Raw genomic sequence first — 24,393 nt, 5'->3', positions numbered from 1 at the left:
ACCTTATCATATGATTTTTGTATATCTAGTTTAATTAGCAGTGTTGGATCCTTATTTTTAAGTATGGAATGAATTAGTTCACGAATAATTATAATACCATAAGAAAATGATTTGTTAGCGACAAACCTTATTTTTTCTTCTAAAATTATTTTTGTTAGAAAAATTTTCATTCTATTAGCCATAGCTTTAGTCATAATTTTGTATATGGTGTTGCATAGTGCTATGAGTCTAAAGGCATTGAACTTTTCAATTTTAGATCTTTTGGGGATAAGCATTATAAAAGTTTTATTTATTTCTTTAAGAATATTTTCCAATCTTCTAGTGTTTTTTTTTTTTTTTTTGAGGGTTATTTTTTAATTTAAAACCTCTTTTGTTGAGTTGCTTTGAATTTTTTATGTTTACAATATTTCTTTAAATTTTTATGTATGTTAGTTAGGCCTCTACTTGTAATGTAGCCTATGTATGTTAATGACCTTAGGTACTAATGAGTCTCCATATTTAATTTATTTTTATTTGATTTTTTAAAAATTGTATTAGTCTTCCCTTAAGCTATATGTTCAAAGTGGCATGTAGGTAGAGGTAAAGGGTCATCATAAATTATCCAATTGAATTTCCTATATACAACAAATTTTCCTTTTTAGATCAATGTCATTATATATTGGCCTTTACACATACAAGAGTATATGATTTAGCATGCCTTGTAAACTTGTGTGTTTAAATGATTGTATCTTGGTAAATTCATTCAAAATACTACCATCATGTACAATTTAACTATTTTATCTAAGAAAATTATGCACTTTACTCAATTAATTGATGTTAAAAATCATAAAGATTAGTTCACCCTACAAAATAATAGATTTAAAGTTGTGTGTATTATTATTGCAATATTTTCTTATAATATATGTCTAAATCTTGTAAAAATTTGACAAACAAGAAGTATTTAATTGCATTGTTCTAAGTTATTATCATTTATGGCTATATTACAATCTTTTATAGTAGTTAATTTTTATTTCCCAACCTCCTTTTTAAGAACTAATGAACTTAAAAGAAACTTACACATGAATCAATAACTTATTTGAAGAATATTATATAAATAGCGAAGATGAAAGAAAATAGACATAATTTGGCTAAGGGAACTAGAGTCAACAAAACAAGACAATCATGAAAAAAATACTTAAATATAGATTGATGTTGTGAGACTTTTAGACCTTTCTCGAACAATATAAAGAGTAATGATAAAAAAATAATTTTACTTCACTATTCTAAACATAGCATTTTAGACTATCAAATATTGATAGGTCCAAGATTTTTTATAATAGGTAATTTTTAATTTTTTTTTAAAATGGAGCCTCTAAGGTTTACATTATAAAACATAGAGTAGTTAAAAGATTACTACCCCTCAACGTGAAAAACAACACTAGGACTAAGAGCAAACAAAAATGTGCAATTGTCAATGAAAAAAGAAAGCATAAAATGGAAGACATAGGAAGGATAAAACCTTATGGTTTACAATAGTGCTATCATGACTTCTCATTCTTCCATCTATTAAACATGACAATTCCATATTCAAAGGCTCCATATCTTTAGCATTGTAACAATTTTTTATTCTCTCACTCAATGTCAATGAGATCAACCCTATCATCCTATCAAGTTGTCTAAAACCTTTTGAAATTAGTAAATACAATTGTTGACAATGATAATGCTCAAATTGATGGTCTTATCTATTTGTCTTTAAAACGATGGTCTTATATGCTTGTCTTTAAGGTGGGGTTATATCTAATTCCATTTTCCCCATTTTAAATTGGAAGCTTACAAATGTATTGGTTAGTCGTCCCACAACTCATTTCAACTCTTAAAATTTGACTTCCATGACAATACCAAAAGATTCTCCCTAATGAAGTCACTAAAAGAGCTTAAATATTATTTGTATTCCAAAAATGTCAAATATTATTTAAGTGAACATCAATAAAGTAATCTGATTTAAATTAAATGAATGATGGTTTTTATATGACTGACTAATTTTCCAACTATCTTCACAAATGTCATTTTATGGCATTCCTCTTTGACTTGTATTTATTACTCTTATAAACATTTTATTAAAATTAAATTATTTATTTTTGTCACCGTCCTAATTGTTAATCTATTTCTCTAATGATAGGTCTTTCATCAAAATATTCCATCATATGCATGCCTTGAGTGGCTCTAAACTTGTTCTTTAAATGGTTAACACGTAAGAGAGTCTTACCATCTTTATTTTCAAATTCTGAAAAACTTATCAGTTTTGTTTTCCATCTAAAGGTTAAAAGGGACTTTTGTTTATGTTCACAGTTCAGAAGAATCAGAGATGTTTCAACTGCCTTTCACCTAAATTTGTCACACACATTTACCAGTTGTAAAATGCTTCTGCTTATTGAGATGCATAGATCTTCTCCTCGAAGAAATGCATATGAAAATTAATGAAGTAAAAATATAAAAAATAATGGAGTAAAAATATATCATTAAACATAATTTTTAGTCTCAACTTCTGAGACTATACAATGTCATTTGATTTTTTAAATAATATCAATAAACCATGAAAATATTATACAATAAATAGAACAAAAACCTATCAAAGTATAACAGTTTCTATATACGGAGGCTTTGACTCCAATTTCATGATACATGTTTGTCTTTATTTGTTTTTCGGGATAGAGTAACACTAGACAATTGAGGAGTTACAGATAACATCCTCAGTTTACACTAATTACATACTAGACACAAACAATTACTTAATATTGATAAATTTATAATCAATTCACTATGCATTACAAAGTTTATAGGAATTTGTCTCTTCTAAGGAGTTTTTTTTTAAACTAACAAATTGTACTACTGAAAACTAGATCAATTCAACTTCATTTAGAAAAATGATTATTTGCTCCACATGGAAATATCAACTCAAAACAATAAACATATCAACAAATTGAAATAAGTTTATTAACATCATAAAGTACATCATAGATGTATCAACCTTGTGGGTATTGAATGTTCAATACTATCAGCTTGTTAAAAATAGTTTACATGATAGAAAACCTCTTAGTTACATGTTTGAATATGTGTTGAGAAAGGAAAAGCTCTTGAAGCTTGTGGCAGTTCACTACTTTCATGCTTGGAGGGCAGTCTGATAGTCTCAAAAGCCTCTACAAGCAGTTTTACCTTCCTTTGCCTGAAAGGAGACAGTTTTTGGACTATGTTTGTGAGAGCATAATCCAGCATCCACTCATGTGCTGCTCTTCTTTCCTCATTTATCCAATGCCTCAAATCAACCTTCTCAGTTTCCGAATTTGGATTATCAAAAAGATAGATAGATCCATGTTTGGATTTTTGTTGATTGTCAATCTCTATATTGTTGCTACCATATCCAGAGCAAGAAGAATAAGACTCATCAGACTTGTTGCTATCAAGCTCAGTAATTTTATTTCCTCGTTTTCCATTAGCAACTTGATAATCTGAGAGGCCAACCAACTGTCTTGTATGGCCATCAATATAGACTCTGGAAGCCATTTTAGCCCCTACACTTGCTGAAACATTGTGTTGTTCAGTATCCTGGCTTTTTTGATTATGCATGTCTTGGCAGCTAACAGATTGCTCTATGATATCATGAGCATTGACATTAGAAATAGAGGCTACTGAGATGCACCCATCTTGTTCTTTGGCATCAGCTTTAAGGGATGACTTCACTTCGCAAACACCATGCCCTATTTCAACACAGTGCCCTCTTTGAAGCACTGGTGGAATCATGTTGTTCTGAGCTCTCTTAGAAGGGGCATCCACACAATGAGCCATATTCAAAACTTTACTACACAAATCAATCTTTGGGGTTTTGGGTTCCAACAACCCACAAACCCTAGAGGGCTTCAAACCATCAATCTTTGGGGCAATTTTCTCAAGAAACCTAGAGGGCTTCAAGCCATTAATTGGCACTAGATTTTTCTCGCTTGTTCTAGACCCAAACAAAGAATTGTTTGGGATTTGGGGTTTGGACAACCTAGGGGCTCTTGAGGGCTTCAAAACATCAATTTTTAGGGCAGTTTTGTCAAGAAACTTAGAGGACTTGAAACTAGACCCCAATAGAGGACTATTCTTACTAGCATCTACAGATACAAACCCTAAGGAAGAACATCTACCCTTTATAAGATGAGGAGTAACCTGAGTTGAGAGTTTGAATTTTTCTCGAGCTCGGATGGATGAATTAGCTGTCAGCCACTAGTAATGGGGCACCATTGTCATTCCACTCATTTCAACAACGGGATTCTTTTTTTCAACTTTCTTGAAAGCCCTCTCAGAGGTTTTGATTCCATCAAATCCTCACTTCAAAGTTCAGACAATTCAATTGCCTCTCTACGCATGCTTGGAAACATTTATAAGAGATTAGAGTCTAAAAATTCGTCAACTTTTCTTTTACCATTAGAATAAATGCTAAATTCATGCTGACCAAGCAATTGAATTGCGGGAAAGTTTCTGTAAATTGAGGATTTTTGCTTGATAAATTATGTTTTTATGATTCATCGAAGTCTCTTTTTATAAAGTTAAGATTATTTTAATAGTATGTCTACACAAGCTTGAAAATCATCAAAAAATTAAACTATTGTAATGCCTCTACACAGGCAGGAAAACCTTTACAAGAGCTTTGAGGACTGACTCTGGAATTAGAAATGGCAAAAGTTAGAACGGTCCAAAAAGGCACTTTGAATCAGAGTAAGACGAAAAATTTCTACTTAGCAGTCAACTTCTCAATTTTTTAAAGAAATTACGCGCTGTATAGATTCTGTTCAATCCAGATTTTCACAGAATCTAGATTTCTAATTAACAATCAACTTTTTTCTGAGAGGATACAGATTTTTGTACTGCTCTGTGATTTTTCTATTTAGATGTATTGACTGCAGATTTTACACAGTCAAGGTTTCTAATTAATGTTGAAGTTCGCAAATTTTCTTTCCCCTTTCCTATTTTTATCATTCATTTTTCTCGGCTTCATATCTCTAATTCCGCTGTAAAAATAAAACATTGAAAAGTGCAGAATATTTTAAAATTTTCTTTGAGAATGTGTTTCCCGCTAAAGCAATGCAGCTTTAGATATTTAAACTCCTCTAAGAGAGTTTTTAATATAAATTCTAAATGGTGATGGATCTTAACTTAAATATTAAATTAATATATTTTATTTTAAAGATAAATATTATTGAATTTGTAGTTTATTTTTTAAATGGAGGAATATTATTTTTCTTTAGTTAAGAGTAAAGGATATAGGAATGTTCATTCTATTAATTTGTTTTTTTAAAACAAACAAATAAATTAGTTGAAGTAAAAATATGAGTTTTAGAGTATCTTTTATTGAGCTATAAGTATCATACAATGTTCTACATATCAACTATGCATGTGCTAATTTTCCTTCTGTTGTTATTATGTGCTTTAGAGGTCCTTGTAAAGGGTGGGTTTTCTTGAACCTTATGACCTATATGTCTATCTTCTTTCTTTTCTTTTTTCTTTGACTAAATTCTATAATTATTAAAGTATGCATGGGGATAATATTATCAAATTCTTATAGATATATTAAATATTTTTAAAAATGAGATATAATTGTTTTAATTTTTTAAAAAATTTAATAGAAATTTTTATAATAGTTTATATTTTTCTACGAGTTAAGAGAATATTCAAAATTTATAAAATTTCAGTTATTGGTAAATATTATTAATAACTATCAATTTTTTCCCTTTAATATTAATATGTAATGTATGATGCTATATCATTTTTATCTAAAAAGTTAATTTAGAATATTCTCAAAATATGCTAGAATTATAAATAAGGTTGAATATATTTTAGTATGAATTTAAAAATCTACATAGTATATGAGAGGTTTTTGTTTCAACTTATAAAATCTTGTTAACAGGATAAATGTAGATAAAAGTTGACCAACTATCAACAAACAACAACCTAACACACAATATAGACAAAACACCAAAAATACTAGTAGACATAAATGAAGCATATAGAACAAACAAGGGGAACTACTAGATATTTTTTAGGGCATTGACTACCTCTTCCTCTAGAAGATCAAGATTTTGAATCAAATTTTTGACATCTTCAAGCTCACTCTTGACCAATTCAACATTAAATTTTCCCTTGTGTGAGTATAAGGTCCCTTCTTATTGATATCGTGCATTGTCCAAATCCACAATATTAGGAGCTTAAAAATTCTATCATTTCTTGATCAAGCATTAAATACTCTCAACACTATTGTGTAATCATATTGATAACATTTATATAACATCCCAATAGGGAAGCTAAGAGGAAAAAATATTCTACTCGAAGCAAGATGCAATATTTATTTTAATAGAATGCAAAATCTCCAAATAGAAATGCACTATTAACTTGACATTATCTTATTGATTCACAAAGTAATATAGTTGAATGCATAAGTAGCATTATATTTAATGGATGCAATAATGAAATTTCTCAACAAATATCTTCTCATGATTTCCTAAAATCAATACTGGAAGCAACAACTCAACGTATAACTAAGTATTCATTAATATGTAATAAGATCCATTCATTTTATTTTAAAACTTTGATATAGATGACCCTAAGATACACCCTTATTCAGTAATTATACAATAACAATTTAAGACATTCATTTTATCTTTCACTAACCCACTTATTTCCTCTTAACCAATAACATTATTCTAATAGATATAATTTTATTTTTCCTTGTTAAGAGTCTAATCAAGAATAATCTTCCATACAATTAGCCTTATTGTATACACTTAAAATTGGTGTAGTAAATTAATTAAATATTTATTATTTAATTAATGGTCATTTTCACTATTGGCTACATAAATTATTTTTTCTATTTAGTTAATTCACCTTGTCCATTCATCTTATCCTAAGTTTCTCAATTAGCCTTATTAAGTGATTTATTAATTACTTAATTACACAATCATATTGTGACTGAGTCTCCTAGTCTACATCACTTCTCCAATTCATGTGACACATCATGTTTTCTCTAATAATTAATTTAATTTAAATATTAAATAGTCCTATTTATCATCACCCACAAGTCTTATTCTTAAGGGGTAAAAAATGAGTATGTGTCCTTGCGTGAGTACTAGGGATACTTGTTCTCAAGTGACTTTATCCTATACATAATTACATTCATGTGACCAATTTTTTGTCACCTATCCTATGATCTAGTGGTTGGCTAAGCCACCTTACATGGCCAAGGGTGCTCTTGGGGTACTATACAAAGATTATCCATGAGGATTATGTCTCAACACCTTATTCTCAAGAGTCTTTGTAAGACATGTGATACACATCTCTCCCTTCCTAATCAAACTCCTCATTGTCAATGTGAGAGGAATATCAACCCTATTAATGGACTATCATATTCCAAAAATTTATCCATTCCTATAAAAGGAGCCTCATTCCTATGATTTTGGGTAGTTAGAATTCAAAGCAATCTTGAGAATTTTAGCACTTTTAAGAAATATAGAAATCTTTAGTATTTAATATTGAAAATAAGTAATATAGATATCAGTTTAGAATCCATTAGTGTTTCATTAGAATTAGCATAGAAATCATTATATTTTTCCATGTCATCCATATTATATATTGAACATTCTTGGTTTTTCCATCCGAGTCTTCCATTTGATTTCATAATCTCCAATATTTTGAAACATTCTGAAGGAGTTGGTTCAAATATGAGATCTCACTAATCAACATACTCAAAACTAATAGAACAATGGAGACAAGCTTCATTTGGTAGGTTAAAGGAAAAAATCACATTTTTATTTAGCTTCATTTGCATTTCTTCATTGTGTATGTTAAATTGGGCATACACTAGTAAATTTGGGGTTATTTTTTGAAGTTTTGGTCAAAATTTTGATTGTTAAACATCAAAAGTCAACTTCACTAGAATTGTGTCAAAAGTTTGATGCATTCCATAGTTGAGGATGTATTGACAAGAAAATCCATCAAAAATCATCCCCATCTATGTCACATGTCGGCACTAGACAACTAATTCAAAATGTTGAATTATTGATGCCAACTAGAGATGATTCAATTAGTATGTTATACCATTGATGACAAACCCTGTTGAACTATCAATGCCAACCAGAGATGATTCGATGAGTTTTTTATACCATCAATGAAAAACTACATCAAAATTTTGACAAAAACTAGAGTTTTAAAAAAAAAAAATCTCATTGTTTCATTAGAGGGTATTCAATCTATTGATTTGCTGTTAGGGTTTTGAGAGGCGAAGTAGAAAACATAGAGAAGTTTTGGAAGCAATTGAAAATGGAAACCGCAGTGCAACACTCACACATAGCACCGACTACCAAGACAAAAAAATATGTTGACACCAAGCACAGGGATGTCATCTACCATGCCAACATCATCATGGTGAAGGCTATTGTAGATGTAGTTCAAACCTCACTAGGTCCCAAGGGCATGGACAAGATGCTCTACACCTCCTCGGGTGATGTGATCATCACCAAGAACAATGCCACCATTCTTAACAAAATGGAGGTAACTCATCTAGCCGCTAAAATGCTTGTAGAGCTTTTGAAATCTCAGGATATTATTGTTGGTGAAGGCATGACAATAGTTGTTGTCATCACCAATGATATTCTTAAACAATGCATGAATTTTTTGTCTAAGGGTGTTCATCCTACCATTATGTCAAAGGCCTTTCACAAGGCCTCTGAGAAGGCCGTTGAGGTTTTAACTACCATGGCTATTCATGCCAAATTGATGGACCATGACTCTTTGGTGAAAAGTGTGAGCACTTCTTTGAACAATAAAATTGTTAGCCAATATTCTACCTTATTGGCCCCGCTTTTTTCTGATGTCATCCTAAATGTTGTCGACCTTGCGAAGCCTAACATTGCGGATTTAAGGGACATCAAAGTTTTACAAAAATTGGGCAGGATTGTTGATGATATAGAGATGGTTAAGGGTTTGGTGTTTGATAAGAAGGCAAGCCATATGACTGGAGGCTCCACCAAGATTGTGAATAAAAAGATTGGTATTATACAATTCTTGATTTCGCATTCGAAGATGAACATTGAGAAAAATGTTGTGGTCTCTTAGTATACAATGATGGATAGGATTTTGAAGGAGGAGAGGAATTATATTATGTGTATGATAAAGAAGATCAAAGCCACTAGATGCAACGAGCTATTGATCCAGAAGAATATCCATCACTGATCTTTCACCACATTATTTTTCAAAGGAAAAGACTCTGGTGGTCAAGGATGTGGAAAGGAATGAAATCGAGTTCATTACCAAGATGCTAAATAGTTTACCCATTGCTAATATTGATTACTTTAGGAAGGAGAAGCTAGGGCATGTTGATTTGGTTGAAGAGGTTTTGACTAGTGACATTAACATGGACTGGGCTATCTAAAACTTATATGCATTTTTCAAAAAATCCCATATCCCCAGTCTATCACACAATCTTTCATTATGTCAAGTAACAACTTTGAACCAGAAATAGTTGTTGTTGTTGCAAGTTTTGGTATAGATTTTGAGAAATACCTAGCTACAACTATTGGACCTTTAATTGAGGTTCCACTTTTACTTTTATTGGTACATGTAAAAATTTATTTTAGAAGATGTTGGTTTGGAGAAGCTACTACCATGTTTGAAATTATTTGACATTGGTCATGAGCACAAGAGATGTATACAATAGTATCGGTTTTTATTTTATTAAACTTATTTCACAATTGTTACTTAGATAGTGTATTTTGAGCCATGAGGCTAAAAATGGATGTCTTTAATACTTTAAATTTATTATTTTGACAACATTGTTGGTCTTGATTTGCTAAACTTATTCTTATCATCTGTATAATCTATACTGTTCATTTATGTATTATCTTTTAAATGTGGCTAGGTTAAAAAAATTTAGATTGACCTACTTGTAACATACTTTCATCTTGTGAACATTCAATGATTCAAGTCATCAATCAAATATGGCTTCATGGTAGAGTCAAATGTTCAAACCTGACCAAATCTATCAGCTATACACTTGCACCCTACCTTGGTGCAAGTTCTAGTTACATGAATTGAAATAACTATTTCACTAACCTATCATGACTCAAAACATACATACAATACTTTGACCATTCAACATACCAATTGCCAAAAATGATGGCTTCATCCAATTCAACAACTTTAACCATATTGTTTTAACTTCATTTTTTTACACTTCAATTGTGTTTATTGTCCATGAATAAGTCATTGCCTCTACATTAAGAGACTCCAATTCTATATAGTTTGTGGTCTTGTATTGACCCATTACCATCTTCTTTTCATCTTGAACCTCTTCTTGCATGGGGATTAGCTTTGCAACTTCATTCCTCTTATTGCATTCTATCTTATTCCAATATTCCAATGATGCATCATTTATATAATAAGTCCATCAAGTGATGCATTTGCATATGCAATTTTATCGCCTTGGAAAATTATATTTGATCCTGCTAGTTGGGAACAGTTGATTGTTCATTTCATTTTACCTAATCTGATGATAGTTCTACATGAATTTTTAATCAACCCAACTAATCATCAACTAGACCAATTTAACTAGGTTATGGTTTAGACATGTGTTATTCCCATTTATCATATGGTTGTAATTTTGGAGGCATCATTTTTTATTTGTGTAGGATATGGAGGAAGAGCAGTGGGGTTGGAAAACATGTTTTTGCATGGAGCCTCCACACACCTAATGCTCACAAATATCTACTTAAGAATGAATTGAACCTGGAATGCACTGCTATGTGGTGAAATAAGTAGAAAATCATATAATCCTTCATCACACAAGATCTTTCACTATGTGTGCTAATTCATTAAGTTAAGCACCCAAGTTTGCATTTCAAATCATGATTTATCTATTTTGGGCTTAAGACCTGGTACAATATCCCAGAACATTCATCATTTACCATTCTTTAACAATAGAACATAAACACATAACATTCAATAACATGTGAAATAAGGTTTTTAAACATGCATCAACCAATTATGATTTAATTTTGGATCACCTAACTAATACATACATGGTTAAGTGCTGCCTAACTATGTCCAAGGCTACCTAACTATGTCCAAGCCATCTGCACACTAGAGGCATACTTTGCCTACCAGGATGCCTACATACCCATATACACAGGATCAAGACCCTTGAACTACTCACTCTAACAAATATGTAGTTCTAGTTTCTAATTATTTTTATGTAGCTATATTCCTATAACCATTGGTGATCTTTACTCACCTAATACATCTCTTTGCCATCATATACTGACTGGGGTGAATCATGTGGTTTTCTATAATTACAATCCTATAATACCCTAGTGCAACCTTTGTTTTGTAGTTTAAAGTTAATGTAAGGTTAGCCTATATATGTCCTAACTCACTCATATAGTTATTTTTAAAATCTTGTGGCAATAATCAATGGGTCTAAATAGACCAATCAAAATAATGCTAGCTGGGAACAACTGATTATTTGTTTTCTTGTACCTAATATGATGATAGTTCTACAAGAATTTGTAGTCAACCCAACTATTCAACAACTACACCAATTGAATTAGGTTATGTCTTTTCACTTAGCATGGGTTGAGTGAGTTTTATTATTTTATTATTTGGATTTTGGAATATGTATGCAGCTGGAATAATTTTTCTATTGTGCTAATATGTAATAAGAAACTTTAAAAAGATCTCTCTCTCTCTATAAAGACTACAAGTTGTGCATTTTGTCATGTATTGCATCTACATTTTCTTTTCCATTTCTTAAGTTATAAGAGTGTTTCAAGGCTGGGAACCACTTCAACATCCTTTGCATGGTTTAAAGGTAATGTCATTGTGGTAGTGAGAATAATTTCAACGAAGAGTTGAGTGTAAGGAGTTACTACCCTAAACATTCAAGAAACATTTAATAACATGTGAAATGAGGTATTTAAACATGCCTCAACCAATTATGATTTAACTTTGGATTTCCTACCTGATTAGTTTGGAATTTTGTTCCCACCAAAAATGATAAAATGTAAGAATTGTGCCACAAAGAACATAAAAAGATGATTTTCGTGCACAATAATTTTTTTAGCTCTTTTGACACAATTGTTCTTACAATTTTTTGGCTCAACCTCCAACTAGTCACTGTGTGTTTTGAAAAATTATTCTTGGACTGAGTTAGGAAAAAGAGAATATCAAACTTGAAAAAGATGTACATAAATGAAATTAATTTATAAACTTACAAAGAGGACCATAGAATTATAAGAAACTAGTGTGGTTTGTACTATTTGAAAATTATAGTTACAAGTGATAAAGTTCTATACTTTTGATTCAGAGAGTGCAAAAAATGGAAATGAAGTATTGTCAAAGGTGCAAGATCAACTAACCCCCCCCCCCCCCCCCCACCCCACCACAATGTGGATGGCACTGTTAAGTAGAGAATAGTTACATACATACATACATACATACATGGTTAAGTGCTACCTAACTATGTCCAAGGAATTTGCACACTAGAGGCATACTCCACCTACCAAGTTGCCTACATACCTATATACACGGGATCAAGACCCTTGAACTACTCACTCTAACCAATATGTAGTTATGGTTTCTAATTGTTTTGATGTAGTTGTATCCCTATAACCACTGGTGAGCTCTACTCACCTAATACAACTCTTTTCCATCATACATCCACTTGGGCGAATCAGGGAGTTCTCTATAATTACAATCCTATAATACCCTAGTGCAACCTTTGTGTTGTAGTTTACAATTAATGTAAGGTTAACATATATATGTGTGTGTGTGTGTGTGTGTGTGTGTGTGTGCTAACTCACTCCTTATATAGTTATGTTTAAAATCTTGTGACAATAATCAATGGGTCTAAATAGACGAATCAAGTTAATGCTAGTTGAGAACAACTAATTGTTCATTTTATTGTACCTGATTTGATGACAATTCTACAGGAATTTGTAATCAATCAAGCTAATCAACATCGACACCAATTAAACTAGGTTATCTCTTGTCACTTAGCATGGGTTGAGTGAGTTTTGTTGTTTTATTCTTTGGATTTTGGAATATCTATGTAGCTAGAATAATTTTTTTGTTGTGCTAATATGTAATAAACAACTTAAACAAGATCTCTTTATATATATATAAAGATTGCAAGTTGTGCATTTTTTCATGTATTGCATCTTCATTTTATTTGCCATTTCTTAAGTTATAAAAGTGTTTCAAGGTTGGGAACCACTTCAACATCCTTTGCATGGTTTAGAAGTAATGTCATTGTGGCAATAAGAATAACTTCAATGAAGAGTTGAGTGTAAGGAGTTACTACCCTGAACATTCAAGAAACATTCAATAACATATGAAATAAGGTATTTAAGCATGCCTCAACCAATTATGATTTAATTTTGGATCACCTACATGATTATTTTGGAATTTTGTTCTCACCAAAAATCATAAAATGTAAGAACAACTGTACCAAAAAGAACGTAAAAAGATGATTATCATAAAAAAATGATTATCCTGCAGAATCATTCTTTTTAGCTCTTTGGGCACAATCATTCTTACAATTTTTTGGCTTAATCTCCATTTAGTCAGTATGTGTTTTGAAAAATTATTCTTGGATTGCGAGTTAGGAAAAAGAGAAATATCAAACTTGAAAAAGATGTACATGACTTGTCACTTAGCACGGGTTGAGTGATTTTTATTGGTTTATTATTTGGATTAGAGGTAATGTCATTGTTTTATCATTTGGAACCATTTCAACATCCTTTTCATAGTTTAGAGGTAATGCCATTGTTTTATTATTTGGAACCGGTTCAAACATCTATGCCAGAGTTACAACACAATGTGAATTTGATTTTAGATATTTAAAAAAAAAACCATTGCATAAATCATTCCCAATTTTATACTCACAACTCAAATGCTCTCCAATGGCTTGATCTCTCTTTTAATATACATACATACATATACAACAATCACAAGGGCATGACAACAAAATACTAGATCTCCATTGATCTCCACAATCTACAAGATCTCTCTCTATATATACATATATACATATACATACATACACATATATATATATACATGCATACATATGCATACATACACACACACACACACACACACACACACACACACACACACACACACACACACACACACACACACACACATACATGCATGCATGCATGCATACAAACATACAAATATCTGCATATGCAATTTTATCACCTTAGAAGGCATTGGAAGATATTTGATTAGAAATGTGGAAAAGTTGCAAAAATTGACAAAAAGTTGTCATGCAACAAATATTGGAAGGCATTTAAATTTATTTGTTTTCAAATATCAATAGGCGTTTAAAGTCATTTACTTTAAAATATTGCAAAATTGCAAAAATCTCAAAAAAAATTTGTCATGCAACTTTTCTTGCAAAAATGGAAGATCAACAATCAGATTATTGTTTTGATTGAACATGTAGGAATGAATTTGTAAAGTCAAGAGGTTTGACCTATAAACTGAATATCTTCAACCTGGGAAAGGGTTGGAATGTGTTTTATAGAATTTGAATCAAATGAACAAGTGTTTTGGTGGGAAAGAGGTGTGCAAACAACAAGTACAAATCTGAGATCTTCTTGTAGTATGCAGTATGGACCTATGTTTATGGTGAAAACTTGTGCTTTTGATCATTTTTAAGTGTGTTGATTAGTTTATATCAGATAGAATTAGTTTGTGTTTGATTTTTATTTATTTGTGTTTATTAGTTAACCTAGACTATAGTTAGGGTTTTAACTAAAATGGATCCTCCCTCCTAATTCCCATGGTGGAAAACCCTAATTATTGGTCTTTGAAAGGGTATTAGGATGGAAATGTCTATTGTGGTTCTTGTTTTACCACCACCCACCTACTTGGGATATTATAGAAACATTTGAGGCTAAGCAACTAGTAAGCTTGGCGTGCTGAGAGTCTAAAATAATGTTGCAAAAGACAAAGAATAAATCATGGGTGCTTGAGATTGGGTGAGTAGAAATGTGGAAGGATGCCCCTAGTGATGGAATAAACATTTTTGATGTGGGTCTCAGGTTTGAAGTCTTAGAAGCCCAAAAAATGTTATTACACCCATTACTTGCATCAAAAGTAGATTTCAAAACAAAAAAAATACAAGGGAGGGTATGACAGTAGCATTACTAATGTATTATGTTTTATGGATCACTCGGGGGATACAATGTTTAATATTTTTTCTCATTTAATTTCTTTTGAATACAAATAAAAATGAGTGAGAATCATGTATTTAAGAAACTAAATGCTTTCTTTAAACTCACTAAATATTTCTTGCAAGATGAATTATTTTTAGCAGTTGCATGGCTTCATAAAGAAACTGTGGATCAAAACTACTCCAATTACTTGACAGTTAAATGCAGATTCTATGGGCAGAATGGGATGGAGCATTGTGGAGTTATCTTGGGATGTTAAATATGAAGGGGTAAAAGTGCTTGCTTCCATGTTCAATAAGGGTGCAAACCATCCAAATTGCCAATATGTGGCAGTTTTTAGATCATTTTTTTTTTCATATGATTTAAATTCACTTTCTATCAAAAATATCTTCCACTAAACCATTTAAAATTTTAAAACCTAAAGATATTTTGTATGCAGGCATCATGCTAAAGAAAAATGTTGCAACATTGTTCCTTACTTTTTAGCAGTTAATAGTACATTTATCATGTGTCTAATATCAGAAGTCAACACCCTGATTGTCAAATTTGTCTTATCAACATTTGGAGAAAATTGCAATGAAACCCTTGTTTGTGTACATGAGTGTGCATTCTATATAATTCAAGATAGACTAAAAGTATTTCTAAAATTAATCACACACATAAAGATTTACATATAACAATGCAAAATCATTCCGACTCATAACATAAGCAATAAAATAGCTTAAATATTTTGGGTCTATTCATAGATCATCAAATAGTCTACCAACTAAATTGGCTTGAAACCCTAGAAAATGATTAGGATGGATAAGCTAATAATATCCAGAGCTCATCTCTACTCTTTATTTTTCCCATAGCTTCTCTTCAATGGCCTTCTTACTACATGGAGAAAAAATGAACTTGGTTTAAAATAAGGTAAGCCTCTCAAGTTGTTTTCTAAAAACCCTTACCTTCAACAACGTTGTAAAAACCTTCGTGAAGCATCCCTCGCACCCACACTTTACCTCGTGAATAAATGAAGTTTCAATTTTCTTTTTCTTTTTTTGTTTATATACCCTACAACATTGAAATATCGATGATAAAGTTAACTTTTGTCAAAATTTCAATGTTATCGAAATCATATTCTGAAAAACATGAATTTGAAAAGCCAAATTGGCCTACCATCAAAAATTTTGGTCGAAAATGATCCCCAAATGTACTAGTCATAATCTAGTTATTTATATTTAATTGAGTTAGACATAAGATCTTACATACATTTTTTATGACCATCATGGGGCACAATCCCCAAAATCTAAAAAGAAATTAATTTTTCATGTCTGCAGTATTCTCCCAAGTCATTTCTACAAATTTGTGTTATAGAGATTCACATTTGTCCATAATATTTGTTCATCTTATTAGCAAGAACTTTTAGATTTGATTGTTTCTATATTTCTTACATTGATATTATGAATCTGACGCAAGGTATGTAGGAAGAAGGAACCAATTCTGGTCCCCTAACACCTTGCCAAGAATACACATAGAAGCAATCACAGATCTAGCAGCAAGGAACTAAATTTATTCATGAATAGATAATGATAGATTTGAGAAGTTGCATGATTATCTATATATATATTTCAAGTTGTAAGTCTTTCTTGGTTGTGGCCGATGTAAAGAATTACAACATCAGAGATCAAAAGCTCGATATCTAAAAACCTTATTACTTCCTCTACCTAAAAACCTACTTTCCTAAAGCTAGTCGAGGTCCTCATAAAGCCAGAAAGACCACAAGTTGGCATGTCAAGAAAATATTTACAAATTAGGTCCTACCTTGGAAGAGAAAAAAAAAAGAACCAACAAATGATCAAAAGATAACATGTACTCTTAAGGAAGAGATATTCCCCAACCGTACAAGATGTCACATCATCATAGGGAATTACACTGAAAGAAAATCCATGTCATGTTGAATGAACCAACTAGAGAAAAGTGAGTGGAGAAAGAGGCACAAAACTCCATGTACAAAGAACATTAACTTCCATGCACTTAGAGTAAGGATCAAAAATGGGTCTACATCAAGATGCCAACTGCACACAATTTGAAACCACAAGAAGAAATGACTACACCATGAACAACAATGGGTACAAAAAATAAAGCAATACTTTTTGGTTAATACAAGATATCTCATTGACCCTAGATGCTCCAACATTAAACACTTGGGGTAAATAAAGACTAATCCCCACATCAAGAAACATTGATGCTCTGACCTAAATCATAAAGATCCAACTTAGCTTGTGTTATCCATGGATTGTCTTCAATTGGTTTACCCTTCCACTGAACAAAGTACTCTATATAGTCTTTTCCTCTAGTGCTCTTACTCTAGTATCCAAAACCTTTTCAATACCTTTAGTGTTTCTCTTGGGATAATCTAGGCTATCTCTTAATTCCACATCTGATTCAAAATAGTCAAAGATATTTGCAATATTGAATATTAGTAAAATATTCATGTCCTCTGGTAATTCAACTTCAAAAGCATTTCCACTATCAAATTTCTTCAAGATCTTACAAGGACCATACTTCTTCATCTCCATCTTACTATAGATAACAATTGGAAATTTTTTCTTCTTCAAGTGAACCATAACTTCATCTCCAAACTCAAAAGATTTGTGTCTTCTTCCTTTACCCACTTTCAGTTGATAGTCTTGATTACTAACTTCTAGATTCTTCACTTCTTCATGTAAAGTCTTTAGGACATCCAAAAATTCCTCTGCTTCAATACTCCTCTTCATTTTAGTAATCAAAGCCATCAACTCAGTAGTTCCTTTAGCATGCATTCTATTTACTATCTCAAAAGGTGTCTTCTTAGTACTCCTATTTACAAAATTAATATAAGAAAAATTTGTTTGTGCTAAAATCAAATTCCAATTAGTAGGCTTATCTCCAACCAAAGTGATCTCCAAAGTGATCTCCAAAAGTAAATAGTAAACTTAGTCTCCCTATCTAAAATAATAGTATTTGGTAACCCATGCAATCTTACCACTTCATTAAAGAAAAACTCAACCACATGTACTACATCAAATGCCTTCTTATAAGGTATGAAATGAGCCATTTTATAAAAAAAATTAACCAATACCATAATAAAATCATGACCTCTCTAAGTTCTAGGTAAGCCAAGAGCAAGTCCATATTGATATCTTCCCAAGGTTTATTTGGAACAGACAATGGTGAATACAAACCCAAATTCTTTCTAGTTCCCTTTGTCATTTGACAAGTTCTACAACTCTTAACAATCTTCTAAACATCTTTATGTATCTAAGGTTAGTAATATATATCAGAGATCATCTTCATTATTTTTTCTATTCCAAAATCTCCATCAAGTCCACCACTATGTTTCTCTTTCATGATGCCATCCCTCATAGATCTTCTAGGTATGCACAATTGAACCTCCTTAAACACCATATCTTCCTAAATGAAATACTTAGTCCTCTAGGTATGCACAATTAAATCTCCTTAAACACCATATCTTCCTGAATGAAATACTTAGTCCACTTATCTTGTTCAGTATCATTTGATTCTTACAATCCTTCCAAGTTTCTACTCCTTCAACTCAAAGCATCAACTACTATGTTTGACTATCCACTTCTATGTTTTAACATAATAGAATAGTTCTATAAATACACTATCCACTTCATGTGTCTCTAATTCAACTTATTTTGACTTCCCAAATACTATAAAGCTTTATTATTAGTGTACAACACAAAATCCTTAGGCATCAAATAATGTCTCCATTTCTTCAAATTTTGAACAATAACATAGAATTCTTGATCATAAACCAAAAAAAATTTCTTAGCATCATTCAACTTCTCACTAAATAAATCTATGGGTCTCCCTTCTTGAGTCAAAATAGATGCAATGGAACTTCCGCTAGCATCACAATCAACATGAAAAGCCTTAGTGAAATAAGGCAAAGAAATTGTGGGTAATTTTGCCACCTTTTGTTTTAATGTTTCAAAACTCCTATGTTCCCAATGCATCCATTTCAAATCCTTTTTATCCCATCTCAGAGTCTTTTTCATAGCATTACACATTGAACTAAAATTTCTGATGAGCTTCCTATAGAAATTTGCCAATCCATGAAATGATCTAACTTCCCTATCATGGGTTCCAATTATGTTACCTTTCAATAGACTACTGAGCAACACTCTACAAAAATAAGAGCCATTGTATGAAGTTTCACATAAGGGGCATAGGTATTTCTAAAATCTGATTCAAAATCTCCCATAAAAGGACTCAACAGCATGAAAAAACTTTAAAAGGAAGCTGAAACATGCTTAGTTTTTGACTACTTAGTTTGCTGGGTAGTCTTGTGGTTAGTTATGCAACCAAATTAGCTCAAAATGATGCTCGTACATTGTGACCTAAATATATGCTCTCTAAAGGCTTTGAACTCAAAAAATGACAAATAATAAATGATTTTAAAATGACCCTTTTGGACCCCATACATAACATTTTGACCTAATTTTTTAAAGTCTCATTTTTTTGCAAGAATTGAACTCTAAGCTAATTTCAATGTCTTGGATCCATTTTCAAGATCAAAATAGAAATCCAGATTCATCTTTATCATCAAAATCATGATTTACATTTTCTTTCTTCTCTATGAAATTTGTTCACCCTTTCAAGGAAAATCATCACATATTTTTAGGCAAAGATCCTTTCACCATTTCTTTGTAATTTCTACCTCTTCAAATTTCCTCTTCACAATTTCATCACTTTTATTCTTTCATTAGACCTAGTTCTAATGTTTCATCATCTTGGTCAAATTAGGGTATACTCTCAACACTTGGTGGTCAAATTTGGTTCAATGATCTCTATATCACTTATCCATCATCATGGGCCTTCTTCTTGCTCGATTTGATCAAATCTTCTTTATTTTTGCATGTCCTCTACATAATTTTTATTTTGATCCTAAGGGAACATGAATACCCTATCTTTCAACGCTGTAAGTTAATTATGCTATATCTATTTTCTTTCTTAATGGCTTAGGGAATATACTTGATCTAATCTATTCACTCTTGGGAATATTAGCACTCACCACATCATATCAATTTTGATATTGCTTTATCTATAAATCTCTATTTTAGTGTTTGGTTTTTGCTTCAAAATATCCATTAGATTTATCTTGCTATCTTGCTGACCTTTTTTCACTACTAGTTAAGGGTTAGTTATCTCACTGCACTTTGTTCACTACTAGTTTAAAGTCAAACCTCTCAATGAGCTTGACATCATCATTCTTTGACTTAATATGTTCCTAGATCACTTACACATTAGTCAAAGAGGGGAAAATGTAATCACCCAATAATGGTCTAGTAAGCAATAAGCTCACTTTTCAACATTTTTAATCTCTATGCTAGACTACATCTTTTGCATAGTCAAGTTTGCATAATTTATTAATAATTTATCATTGATCAAATCACCACTTAATAATTTATTTGAATTTATCCTATGGTTTGACCACATTATATTAAGCCTTTATTTAATTAAAAGGGCATGCTCTCTTTTGGATAAATAAAATCCCATTCATCCTTTGTGTGCACATGAAAAAGGAATTTCCTAATTTAAAAATAAGAGAAAAAGATTTTTGTCTACACATTGAATGCACACTTTCCAAGATGAGTGGAATATCTTTTCCTCTTAATCTCCTCTACTTATTATTTTTCCTCTTAAACATAAACATTGATTTTGCCTCTTGATAATGTTGTGCACAAAGTCAAAATGAGAAACATTCTACACCATTTATTTTGCCTCTTTATCTCCAACTATCAATTTCTCTTTAAAAGGATGCTCTCTCCTCTCTTTCTTCATCTTTGGAGTTCATGTTATTGTTATGTTGTTGCACTTTTATTTGAGCACTTGAGCACTCTTATTTACATTTTCATTTAGCTTACTTGCATTTTAGCTTAAATCACATAGCTTAATTACAGGATAGTAATCTTGATCATTTTTAGATTAGATTTACTTTCCTTGTAGATGAATTGCATAATATTTTAGTTCTTGCATCATCATATTAGTTTCATTTTCATTCTCACTTGAAGATCCTTGGAAACTAGTGTCTTGTTGCTCCTACTCCATTGAATCTTTCATCTTGTAGTGTACCTTGCAAGGGTCACTTATCTTAGTTCATTTCAGAGTTACAATAACAATATCTATTTCATTTCCCTCATGTTACAATTATCAAGCTATAAGTTACCTCTTGAGAATCTCTCTTCATGAGTTCACTCAAGAGTAATAGTTTATAGAAGTGTGCCCACCTTTTAAGAATACACCAACAAGATCATAATCAATAAGGTTTCTAACTATACATATCAAACACACATGGTTCCAATACCCAAGGATTAAAAGAACAAGGAAACCAAGGAGAAAAAACACAAGGAACTAATACCCAAGGTTCTAATACATGCAGATCTCATCTATCTTTGGACCTTCTTTTACACAAAATTCAAATGCTTCAACAATAAATTTAGGACATTTAAACTGGATCTTCAACCAATAGATATACCTTAGATAATATATGACCATATCCTTTTGACCAAAATTTAGAAATGGTTCCCTTTCCTCCTCATTTTGAGGTGCCAAAATTTGATAAATATAAAAGGAAATATAGAACACTAAGATCATGTAAGAGAATTTTGTGCCACTTACATTTAGTTAGCTCATAATGAGACTTGTCTTATGAGACTATGTCTATGAAATTTGGGAGGCCAAGTTATGGAATGATTCTATAAGTTACTACTTGATATCAAGTATTTCAATGATCTAGTTGATAAATTTATGACACAATATTCCTAAAACACGAGACATTAGGTTACTATGCTTGATCTTTACAACACACATCAAAATAATGAGGAACTATTTCTCGCCTTCTTGCAAAGATGATGCTAAATATTTCCAAAATATCCATGAAAAAATACTTGAACAAGAAAAGATGGATATCTTTGCACATAACCTTACACCTGAAATGAGTTACAAAGTACAACTCTAATGCCCTCATAATTTCAATAAGCACATATAAAATGGAGTTAAGACTTAGGAAGCTAGCTCTACTCTTACTCAGCTTTAAACTCTATAGAAATGGAGTTACATCGAAACAATATATCTGAGACTAATAAAATTAATTATAAGATATATGGGACTAAGACTATGCATCAAAAGAATATATCTTGGATCTTAAACTCTACTCAGCTTAGATTTGGAGACAACTAATAGTTAGAAACACATAATAGATAAAAGATGAAGAACTCAAATACCTCTACCAAAATCTAGAGATTCCAAACATCTGGATTAACCTGTACAATTATTTCTACTACTTAAAGAAAGAGTTACTTTACTATTGGGGAAATGCCTCTTGAGTTATTGCTAGAGTGCTATAAGTTATTTCTTCTTCCACTGAGCATTCTCTACCATGTGCTCACCAACATGGTTGTAGTTCTTCCACCCACCACTCAAAAAAGTTGCTAGACCCCTCATTGACCTTATTGTAGGGGGAGATATTTTTATTGTTACTACTCAACTTTATCACCTGATTATGGTTCAACTCCTAGTTAACCTGCAGACAATGTAATCCCCTTTACTCCTGGTGGATCTAGTTGGTCAAGATTTGACAGTGAATTTCGGTGGTCCAATTCTCTCAAGTGGCTCCCTTAGTTGACTTTGGACAATAAAGAAGAAGAAAACACAAAGGAAGGATGCTCCCTTCTGAACCCCAATCCTAACCTCATTGATGTATGAGGAAAGAAGGATAATCATGATCCTCCACCTTTTTGGGCACTGCTTTAGCTACTTTGAAATTTATTGTTCCTTTTGCTAATTTTGAACTCTACTCACATTTATTTTTCTAGTTGCCTTTTTGGGAGTTTCTTGTGACTCTAATGGAGTGACTCTTTCTCCACCTTTTTTTGTGATTAGTGTACCTTTAATTAAAAATTAATAGGAATGATTATTTATTAAAAAAATTGTCTAGCTCATGCATATAATAGTAATTGTAAACATTAAGTGTTAATTGTAATAGATTTCCACAATCAGTGTTAATTGATATTAATTGTAAACATTAAGTGTTAATTGTAAATGTTGATGTAGATAAACTCACACACAATCTTACCCAAAATAATGAACATAACATTAAGTGTGCTTATATAGAATTGCTTGGAATTCCTCATGTTACTAATATAAAATTGAATGAGGCATACCTCATTTTACATTATTTTAAAGGTGCATTCCCTTTTTAAAAAAAATAAAGCACATGAAACATGGAGTTACCATATGAAGGTACATTAAAATAAATTTTACAAATTTTCTCTTTTCATGAAATTTTTCCAAAGCGAGTCTTTTTTAATAAAATAAAGTTACATGAAATACATAGTTACCATATAAAATTGCATTAAAATAATATTACAAATTTTCTCTTTTCATGGTTTTTTTTCATAGTGAGCCTTTTTCTAACCTTCTCCTTCTGAAGCGACGTACCACTACACATACTTCTAAACATGGCAAGATCAAGTTGTTAGAAATTTATAAAATATGTAAGACTTTTCTTAAATCACTAATGACATACTTTAATCAAAATAAATTAATTTAATGAGATGACTTTTATCTAAACTTATGATAAAATATTCTTCATTTTATTACAATTATTAAAAATATTGCATCTTAATAATCTATTATTTAAATACAAAACCTTTTTTTATAGTTAAATAACATATTATCTAGGATATGAAACCTGTTAAAACTATTAAATATATATAGTAGATAATTGATTATTTTAGCTTGATAACCTTTATTATAGTTATATCCCACTATTTAGTTAGAAAAGAGACTATCAGGGCTATAATAACATGTCTTCCATGATTATTCATCATCAGCATTATATAATATCAACAACTGAAAAATTGCAACTTAAATGTTTTGTTAAATATATGTTTCTAAGTTAATTTTATCAGTCCCAGATATATTATTCTAATGTAAATCTTTGGAACCAATTAATCTCTAAATTGAATATAATTCTTGTCAACAAAAGAAGTAGGTTCAAATTTCTATTACCTTATAAATTTATTCATTTTTTATAATTTGTAAACAATATATACCATATTAGTAAACATAATTGATGTATGGTGTAGCTTCA

The 24,393-nt window shown here is 31.1% G+C and overlaps 1 pseudogene; it reads left to right on the top strand.

Moving 5' to 3' along the window:
* Positions 1–8,328: 8,328 nt before the first annotated feature.
* On the top strand, positions 8,329–9,439 carry LOC149529530 (T-complex protein 1 subunit delta pseudogene; annotated as a pseudogene).
* The last annotated feature ends 14,954 nt before the right edge of the window (positions 9,440–24,393 follow it).

Source organism: Cupressus sempervirens, chromosome 11 (assembly GCF_028749045.1).
Source record: "Cupressus sempervirens isolate cs-2001-9-10 chromosome 11, ASM2874904v1, whole genome shotgun sequence".
In the NCBI taxonomy this organism is placed as follows: domain Eukaryota; kingdom Viridiplantae; phylum Streptophyta; class Pinopsida; order Cupressales; family Cupressaceae; genus Cupressus; species Cupressus sempervirens.
The sequence above is the reverse complement of the archived record's forward strand: the minus strand, read 5'-3'. Positions and strand labels throughout refer to the sequence as shown.